The 11,070-nt window shown below is 35.6% G+C and overlaps 1 non-coding gene across 1 annotated transcript; it reads left to right on the forward strand.

The window, feature by feature from the left end:
- The first annotated feature begins 2,941 nt into the window (after positions 1-2,941).
- LOC138829913 (U6 spliceosomal RNA) lies at positions 2,942-3,043 on the forward strand. The gene has a single exon (XR_011372786.1). It is a non-coding gene; the product is annotated as a U6 spliceosomal RNA (small nuclear RNA).
- The last annotated feature ends 8,027 nt before the right edge of the window (positions 3,044-11,070 follow it).

The following is an 11,070-nucleotide window of genomic DNA, read 5'->3' on the forward strand; positions in this document are numbered from 1 at the left end:
ATCAAAGACCTCGGAGTCAAAGCAGATATTTTGAAAACATTACAGGATGGAATAGGAGAAACCTTAGGTCTCCTTGACAAAGGCTGGAATTTTCTGAAAAGAAATGCAAAAGCACAACAAATGAAAGTAAGGTTGGACAAATGGGATTGCATGTAATTGCAGAGCTTCTGCATGGCAAAGGACGTAACTAGCAGTATCAATGAAAAGCCCACGGAATCGGAGAGGATCTTCACTAGCCATACAACCGACAAGGGTTTCATATCTAAAACAGACCTGGAAATCAAAAAATTAAATCCCCCAACAACAAATACTCAAAGAAAATACTGCCCAATAAATAAGTGGGCTAAAGACATAAAGAGAAACTTATCTGAAGAGGAAAGGAGGGTGACCAATAAAGACATGCAGAAATGCTCAACCTCCCTAGCCATAAAAGAAATGCAAATCAATCAACACTGAGATATCACCTCACCCAAGTTAGAACTCTAATAACAACAGATGCTGGAGGGAATGTGGACAGAAGGGAACCTTACTTCATTGTTAGTGAGAGTGTAATCTTTTTCAACCACTTTGGAAAGTAGTATGGAGGTTCCTCCAAAGACTTCACATAGAGCTCCCCTATGACCCAGCAATCCGACTTTTGGGCATTTACCCAAATGATCACAAACAAGACCATACTAAATCTACCACACAGATATATTTATTGCAGCATTACCATAGCTAAGATATGGAACCAACCCAGATGTCCCTCAGTAGATGAATGGATCAAGAAAATGTTGTATATATACACAATGGAATTCTATGTCTCTATCTGAAAGAATGATATTGCCCCATTTGTTAGGAAATGGAAAACTTGGAAAAAATTATATTAAGTGAAGTAAGCCAGGCTCAAAGAAACATAGGTCCCATGGTTTCCCTTATTAGCAATTACTAGTGTATGTCTGAGACATGCAGGAATTGTTAGATAAGTTGATGTTAGGTGAAGTGAACCCCAAGATAAGAATTCAATTTTTTTTCTTTTCTGTAATTATTTCTAACATATTTATAAGAAGACTTCTTTGTTACATTTTATGTCCGTCCCGCATGGTATAACCCCTGTTTTCGCTATATTTGATGTTGGTATAATTTGTGGAGGGGAAGGGGAAAATTTTTTTAAATAGGGATACAGGTGGATCCATTGCAACAATGAGATATACAAAACATTATGTCGAAAAACAAATTTTACAACTTTGGTTGGGGAAAGGGGAGGGGAAAATGGGACGTAAGGGGGGGGGTGAGATGGGAAGGGATAGTAAGGAGAAAAAAAGGAGTATGCAACAATGCTTGATAAGAAATGTACTCATTACCTTGCCCATTTAATTGTAACCCCTCTGTCTGGTATTTTCACACTTAAAAAAACACAAAACACCATAAAATATAAAGTGATTTTGATAAAAAATAAAAATGATTCAGAATAAATTATCAATGCAAAAACAATCCTTACAGAAGCAAACTCTGAGATATTACATGACTTTGAAAAGGATAAAGTGACTGAATTTAATATAAATTTAGAAGTATGACCATTCAAAAATACAAAAAGATATTCTTTATTTCATTATATAACACAAAACAGAAAGTAAATGTTGTTTAGATGATTTTTTAAAACACAGTCTCTCAGGTGTTGGGAGGGTGGTTCAGTGTAGAGTGCTTGCCTTGCATGCATGAGGTCCTGGGTTTGATTCCTCAGCACCACATAAGCAGAAAAAGATGGAAGAGCTGCTGTGACTCAAGTAGTACCACTAGCCTTGAGCTGAAGAGCTGAGAGACAGCACCCAGGACCCAGAGTTCAAGCCCCAAAACCAACAAAAACAAAACAAAACACAGTCTCTCACTTTTGTGTGCTCAACATTGTAACACTAGTGCTTCATTCTAGGGCTAAGATTTTAGGTGTGGACATTTATCAACACTCCTGATTCAGATTCTAATTGATAAAATTTTAATCAATATTTTGTTCTTATTAATTTTGCTCTTTGTAAATTCACATACACCTATAAAAAAAATTGTGGCCATCCCAATAACATTCTCAAAGTACTTCCTAATGATGACTTACATAAAGTTGTTTTATATTACAACATGGAAAACAATGCTACAAATAAGGAAAACCAATACATAAATATTAATGATTAATAAAATAAAAAAAACAATTACCACTGTTTCCAGTATTTGAAATGTACTACATATTCGATTTATTATTTTTTCATATTGCTGTACATTTAAAACTGCCTAAGTCTATGATGTTCAACAAGAATTTTATAGGCTATGAGTAGCCTTTAAAGATTATTATTATTATTATTATTATTATTATTATTATTATTATTAAGATTATTATTTATGGTTCATCTCATCATTTGTGTATGGCTTATACCATCATTTGTTCCTCACTAACATATAAAGTAAAGAAGCCTTTAAATTTTAACAGAAACTGTGCAGTTAATGTCTTAAATCTGCTTCTTTACACAAACACTTTGCAACTTCTCATTAGTAAAGTTTCTATAAACTCTGAAATGTACATATTTAGTAGTATGTACCTTGAATCTTAAATGCTTTATGAAAAAGTTTTATAACCTGCTAAATAGTCTTAATTTTGGCATATATGAGCAAATTCCCAAAATTAAACATATTTAAAACATTAAAACTTTTAACAAACCTTAACACTTTCTATAGTGTTCATTATGGCAGGTTCCTTGTACAGAATAATTGAATTCCTTCTCCTACACATCTGTTGAACAACAAATATCTGGTATTATTTTGTTTTTGACATGTCAAACTTGACTTTATTCTTAAATGTGTTCTTATGTAAGAAATACATGGTTCTAAAATTTCATGACAATTCTTTTGAATTAAATTTTTGTGGAATTGTCTAGTTTAAGAAAATCAATTACACTTTATGTATAAAAAATGTTCTGTGCTCAATTCAGTAGCACATACACTAACATTGGAACAATAAAGAGAAGAATAGCCCCTGACTGAGGATGACACTCAACTTCGTGAAGCATTCTAGATTTTTAAAAGAACAGATGGAGGGAATGTGGACAGAAGGGAACCTTAATGCATTGTTGTTGGGAGTTTAAACTTGTTCGAAGAGTTTGGAAAGTAGTATGGCGGTTCCTCAAAAGACTACAATAGAGCGCCCCTAAGTCCCAGCAATCCCATTTTGGGCATTCACCCAAATGATCACAAACAAGACCATACTAAAACTACCAGCAAAACTATGTTCATTGCAGCATTATTTACCAAAGCTAAGATACAGAACCAAACCAGAGGCCCCAAAGTAAACTAATGGATCAAGAAAATGTGTGTGTGTCTGTGTGTGTGTGTGTGTGTGTGTGTGTGTGTGTGTGTGTGTGTGTGTGTGTGTGTGTGCGCATGTGTACTGGAATTCTATGACTCCATCAGAAAGAATGACATCACCCAGTTAGGAAATGGAAAGACATGGAAAAATTTATATTAAGTGAATTAAGCCAGGCCCAAAGAAGTGAAGTAAGCCAGGCCCAAAGAAAGATAGGTCCCATGGATTCCTTAATTGCAATAACTAGTATGTGTCTGCTACAAGAAGAAAACATCATATAAGTTGATGTTAGGCAAAATGAACCCCAAGATAAGGATTCAAATAGTTTTTATTTCTTGCGATTGTTTCTAAGATATTTATAAGATGAATTCTTTGTTGCTTTGTATGTTCCTCCTGCAAGCTAAAGCCCCTGTTTTCACTGTATTTGATGTTGGTATACTTTGTGCAGTGGAAGGGAAACACAAATCGTTGAAAAAGGGATGCAGGTGGACCGATTGCAACAATGAGATGAACAAGTCGTTATGTCAAAAAATGATTTTGGCCAGGTGTTGAGGGATGTGGACAGTGGGGAGGGATGGGGGGAGGGGTTGGTGGGTGTAGGGGGTGGGAGATGGGCAGGGATGGGAAGAGGAAACAAAGGAGGAGCAAGTGGACCCATTGCAACAATGAGATGTACAAGTTATTATGTCAAAAATGAACTTTACAACTTTGGGGGGAGGAGGACAGTGTGGGGAAAGTGGGGGAGTGTGGGAAGGGATGGGAAGGGGAAACAAAGGGGAGGCAACAATGTTTGATAAGAAATGTACTCATTATCTTGCCCATGTAATTGTAACTCCTCTGTCAGTATTCTCACAATAAAAAAAAAATGTACTCAATAACTCACGCATGTAATTGTAACACCTCTGTATGGCATTTTCACAATAAAAAAAAGAATCAAAGGTCCTGTGGTATCCCTTATTTGCAATAACTAATGCATATCTGGGATAAGCAAAGAAGGTATGGTAAGGCGAAAAAAAGGAGTAGGCAACAATGCTTGATAAGAAATGTACTCATTACATTTTCCACGTAATTGTAACTCCTCTGTATGGTATTTTCACAATTAAAAAAAAAAGGTCAAAAGCATGTGCATATGAATAGATAAGATGATGTTAAGGTAAATGAACCCCATGATAAGGACACAAGTGGTTTTTTATTTCTTCCTGTGTTTTCTAATATATTTATAATGTATGATGTGATTTTTATATGTGCATCCCACACAGTTAAACCCCTGTTTTCACTGAATCTGATGTTGGTGCACCTCCATCTTGTATATACACTTCTCTAATTTGGGGATGGAAAGGGAAAAAACAAAATGGTAAAATAAGGATACAGTATGACCCATTGCAACAATGTGACGCACAAGACAGTATGTTGAAAAACGAATTTTACAATTTAGGAGGGTGGGGGAGGGGAGTGTACTTGTGGAGCTGGGAGGGAAGGGATGGTGGGGGGAAAACAAAGGAGGAGGTAACAATGTTTGATAGGAAATGAACTATTCATGTAACTGTAACCACTCTGTATAGTACTTTTACAATAAAAATATAAAAATGTTATGGGATGGAAGAGAATATTTCCCCTATTTTACCCATATAATATCGTTAACAAAGAAATTAATACAAAACACTGATATGCAGATATTTTGAATAAATGTGTGTTTGTGTATGTGTGTGTGTGTGTGCATGCCTGCACATTTTTGTTCTCAGAGTTTGAATTCAGTGCATCAAGGTCCCGCTAGGCCATTCCTCTCTAGATTGATGAGCTACTATATAAGCTACATCTCCATTCTTGGCTCTTTGCTAGTTCATTAATTTTTTTTAATATTTTTATTATTTTTTATTGTGAACATACTGTACAGAGGGGTTACAATTACATGGGCAAGATAATGAGTACATTTCTTATCAAGCATTGCAGCCTCCTCCTTTTTTTACCCTTCACTTCCCTTCCCAGCCTCCCCCCAACCCCCCACCCCATACTCCCCCCCACACCAAAGTTGTAAAGTTCGTTTTTGACAGGACAACTTGTACTTCTCATTGTTGCAACGTGTCCACCTGTATCCTTAAACGACTTGTTTTTCCCCTTCTCCTCCACAAATTATAACGACATCAAATATAGTGAAAGCAGGGGTTATACTGTGGGGGAGGGATATACAAAGCAAGAAAGAAATAATTTTATAAATGCGTTAGAAAAAAATTCATGAAAGAAAAAAACATTTAAATACATATGTAAGGGTTCATTTTCCTAACATCACATTATCTGACCTTTGCTGCTTGACTCATACATATACTAGATATTGCAAATAAGGGAAACCATGGAACCTATGTTTCTTTGGGCCTGGCTTACTTCACTTAATATAATTTTTTCCAAGCCTTTCCATTTCCTAACAAATGGGCAATGTCATTCTTTCTGATGGAGGCATAGAATTCCATTGTAATTTTTTTAAAATATTCTCATGAATATTTTTTGTCCTGATTGGCTTCGAACGGTTATCCACAGATCTCAGGTTCCTGAGCAGACACCCGAGTAGACAGGATTACAGGTGTGACCAACCAGCACAAGGCTTTCAGAATAATTTAAAAAGTAGAAGAAAATTTACTTCATGGAGGCTTATTTATCATCTCCCACTTTTAAAGCGTTTTGGAGTGATTATATATGAATTTATTTCATTTTTGGATTCTTAAAAGACAGTAAGTGATGATATTTAAACGTTTTAATCTTTTTTTTTTTTTAATTTGGTCATGTGGCATGAACTCTGGGCTTGGGCGCTCTCCCTGCGCCTTTCAGCTAACGATTAGTGCTCTACCCCTTGAGCCACAGTGCCAGTTCTGCTTTCCTAGTAGTTTATTGTAGATAAGAGTCTCACAGATTTTCCAGCCTGGACTTGCTTTGTAGCGCATTCCTCAGATCTCAGCTTCCTCTGTAGCCAGGATTATAAGTGTGAGCCACCAGCTACCAGCTAGTTTTAGTACTTTTTTGGGGGGGGGGTCCAGTCATGGGGCCTGAACTCTGGGCCTGGGCACTGTCCCTCAGATCTTCAGCTCAAGGCTAGTGCTCTACCACGTGAGCCACAGCGCCACTTCCGCCTTTTTTCTTTTTTGCTTATGTGGTGCTGAGGAATCGAACCCAGGGCCTCATGCATGCAAGGCAGTCGCTCTACCACTGAGCCACCTTCCCAGCCCTTTAGTACTTTTTAAAATGTATACTGGAACTGTGGAACAGAAGAAATTTGTCTCTCTTTAGACTTCAATTTATGAGCTCAGCTCTGAGCATGATAACCCAATGTTACCAACACTGTGTTGAAGACAAAATGTGACAGAAAACAATTACCGTGGGCTCTGAAGGAGAGGACAGCAATTCAGAACAAGATTCATATAGCCATTCTTGGGTTTATCATAATGAATTAAATGTGTCCCATCAGTTTAGTCATTTTAATGTTCTTACTCATCAGACATTTTTGGGGATACCATATGCCCTTTCATCAATTCAGTCTCAAGAAAATGAAAAATTTTATCTTCTTTCAAAAAGCTTCACTAGAAGGAAATCTCCATTAAGTTAAGGGGGAAAAATGATTGTTTTTTTTTTAATAGGTTATTGTGAACTTTGTTTCTTAAAAGTCAATGAACAATTTATATTTCAGTCTTTAAACAAAAGGTTCTTATCCTTTCTAAAATGTTTTTCTCTCATATTTAAATCATGATGGCCTGTAACATCTGAAGCATCTAAAAACTGAAATAAATATATATTTTTTAACAAAAAAAACAATTACCGTGGGCAATAATTGCTATGATATTATTTCTTGGACAGCATGAATATTGAGTTGAGAGAGTAAGGGAATGGAGAGGATTTTACCTAATTTTTTATTGTTTACTTTTTGAAATTTTGAATCATTTCCTTCCCCACTGTGTGTCTTTGGGCCATGCACTTAGTGCCTTTAATTACAATATTTCCTAACACTAAAATGGTAATAATATTAGAATTATAGCAAATGTTTTCTTAAGAATTAAGAGAAAAAAAACTTGTGAAATACTTAACATAAATTTCTAGGAATAACAATTACAATTACATGGACAAGATAATGAGTATATTTCTTATCAAGCATTGTTGCCTCCTTTGCTTCTTGTTCCCATCCCTTCGCATCTCCCCCCACACTCCCCATCCCACCAAGGATGTAAAGTTCATTTTTCGAAATAAGGATTTGTACATTTCATTATTACAATGAGTCCACCTGCATCCCTATTTAAATGATTTGCTTTTTTCCCTTCCCCTCCACAAGTTATACCAACAACAAATACAGTGAAAGCATGGGTTATACCATGGGGGATGGACATGCAAATCAACAAAGAAATCATCTTATAAATGTTTGAAACAATTGCAATAAAGAAAAAAAAATTGAATCCTTATCTTGGGGTTCATTTCATCTAACATCAACTTATCTGCCCTTTTCTGCTTGTCTCAGACATATACTAGTTTTTGCAAATAAGGGAAACCATGGGACCTATTACCTATGTTTTTTGGGCCTGGCTTTATTCACTTAATATATTTTTTGTAAGTCTTTCCATTTCCTAACAAATGGGGCATTGTTATTCTTTCTGATGGAGGCATAGAATTCCATTGTATATATATATATATATATATATATATATATATATATATATGTATATATATGTATATATCACATTTTCTTCATCCTTTCATCTAGTGAGGGACATCTGGGTTTGTTTCATAATTTAGCCATGATAAATAATGTTTCAATAAACATAGTTGTGCTGGTAATTGACAAGGGTCTCATATCTAAAATATACTTGGAACCAAAAAAAAGTAAATCCCCCAACGACAAATCCTCAAAGAAACAATAAATAAGTGAGCTAAAGACTTAAAGAGAAACTTTTCTGAAGAGGAAAATAGTATGGCCAATAGACACATGAAGAAATGCTCAACCTCTCTAGCCATAAAAGAAATGCAAATCAAAACAACATTGAGATGCCATATCACCCCAGTTAGAGTGGCTATAATCATGAACTCTAAAAACAACAGATGCTGGTGGGGATGTGGACAGAATGGAACCTTAATGCATTATTGTTCGGAGTGTAAACTTGTTCAACAGCTTTAGAAATTAGTATGGAGTTTCCTCCAAAGACTGCACATAGAGCTCCTCTATGATCCAACAATACCACTTTGGGGCATTTACCCAAATGGTCACAAACTAGCCAGCAGTTTTTTTTAAAATACTAAATAGAATGCAATCATTACAAAAGCCATTACATGTAATGAGAAACCAGAAGGCATGTTCTCTATTGACCATGCTCTGCTTCAAAGTCAGCCAGGTGGATAACTTCTCATGCTGTAAATCAAACTGGTTTTATTATGTCTTGACAGTATAAAAACATCAGGGACAGAATAATGAAGGAATGTTGTAGACTGAGGTGAAGTCCATATGAAAATGTTTGGGATGAGGGTTATGATGGTTTCATAGAATGTGTTCAGTAGTGATTTTCTCTTTCAATTTCATTGAAGAGGTGGAGGAGTATTGGTGTGAGTTCTGCTTTGATGGCTTGAAGAATTCTGCTGTCAAACAATCTGGTCCTGGACTTTTCTTAGCTGACCAATTAGAAGGAAAAGAAATAAAAAACAAAGTAGAAAGTCTTGACAGCAGGGTAAACCACGCAGAAGATCAAATCTCGGGGATTGAAGACAGCCTAGATATTATAGAGAAACACCATACAAGCATCCAAGACAAGTCCAAGAAATACGATAGATCTATCCAACACTTGGAAGAGACACCATCAGAAGGCTTAATCTAAGGAAAATGGGTGTACAGGTGCACCTAGAAACAGAAGGTAATGGTCTAGGAATTTTTTTTAACAGGATCCTAACAGAGAACTTCCCAAACATGCAAAAAGATAAGCCTATTCAGATACAAGAAGCTTTTAGAACTCCAAATAAACTAGATCATAATAGGACATCCGACCATCACATTATAATCCACACAGGATCAACTCAGACCAAGGAAAAGATCCTTAAAGCTGTCAAGGAGAAAAGATTAATCATCTATAAAGCGAAACCAATTAGAATCACCTCAGATTTCTCAGCAGAGACAATCAAAGCAAGAAGAGCCTGGAATGATGTATGCCAAGCCGTAAAAATCAAACAACTATCAACCAAGAATACTGTACCCAGCTAAACTCTCCTTCATAACTAAAGGCCAAATAAAAACCTTCCATAGCAAAGAAAAATTGAAACAGTACATCTCCACCAAGCCAGCCCTACAAAAGATTCTTAAAGATGCCCTACAAAGAGAAAGTCAACAAGACCACAATAAAGGCCAAGAAACTGCACCCAAACTGAGAATCTAAGAACCATAGGAAGAACCCAGTTTTTGCAGCCACCAAGAAGGTGGATAAAATGGCAGGAACTCCCAAATACCTCTCAGTCCTATCTCTTATCATTAACGGACTGAACTCTCCAATTAAGCGACATAGACTGTCTACTTGGATTAAAAAACAAGATCCTTCTATCTGCTGCCTTCGGGAGGCACATCTTGCCCGTAAAAACAAACACATTTTCGATATTAAAGGCTGGAGCAAAATCTACCAAGCAAACGGGCCCCCAAAACAGACGGGAGTTGCAATCCTAATATCAGATAAAATAGACTTCAAATTAAAATTGGTGAGAAGAGATAACGCTACATACTAATTAAAGGATCTCTCCTTCAGGAGGATATTACAATTCTAAATATCTATTCGCCAAACAATGGAGCACCCAAATTTATCCAAGAAACACTACTTTCCCTCAAATCCCACATAGATCCAAAGACATTAATTGTTGGGGATTTTAACACACCACTCTCCCCACTAGATAGATCAACTCGGCAAAAACTCAACAGAGAAACTGCAGATCTAAACAGCTGCATAGATCAACTAGATTTAAGAGACATCTACCGAATATTTCACCCAGCAGCATAAGAATACACGTTTTTCTCAGTAGCACATGACTACATTTTCTCAAACAATGACTAACTGATTTATATTTTTTATCATGGAATTTTATTTGATATGTATTTATTGATTAAGTTAAATAATTGGCCAATGGCAATATGAATTATGCATGAACAAAGTTTATTTAACACAAATATTTTATTCACAAGACATATTATGGCTCTCTTAAAGAACACTAGATGGTAGTGTGTTATTTATTTATTAATTTTTAGTTATTTTGTTAATGGTTATTAATTATCAGAAGTGGCAGTTTCTTTATGCTCTTTCCAAAATATATTTAAAGCATTTGATTATACTCCCTCTATTTCCTTTTCATTACTATTTCCTTTTCATTACTATTTCCTCCAAAGATTTCTGTTTTTCACATAAAATTACATCTTTAAATACACACATATAATCTAATTTGGAAGATTTAAGGTGAACTGCAGCTTAATTCAATATGTACAGTGAATCAACAGAATGAATAAAAACTTTAATATTTTTTCTTATCTTTTGAATTGGGCTATTGTTATTATTATGGTTAGGGTTAGGATCCCAGACAGAATTAGAATTAGGGTTAGAGAAAAAGAAAATTTAGGTTCAACACAAGATGACCCATTGCAACAATGATACTCACAACACACTATATTGAAAATGAACTTTACACCATTGGGAAAGAGGAGTGAGAGAGGTGGGAGAGGGAAGTTATAGTGGGAGAACAACAAAGAAGAGGGT

The sequence above is a fragment of the Dipodomys merriami genome, unplaced genomic scaffold, assembly GCF_024711535.1.
Source record: "Dipodomys merriami isolate MVZ:Mamm:240054 unplaced genomic scaffold, mDipMer1.0.p SCAF_179, whole genome shotgun sequence".
NCBI classification, from domain to species: Eukaryota; Metazoa; Chordata; class Mammalia; order Rodentia; family Heteromyidae; genus Dipodomys; species Dipodomys merriami.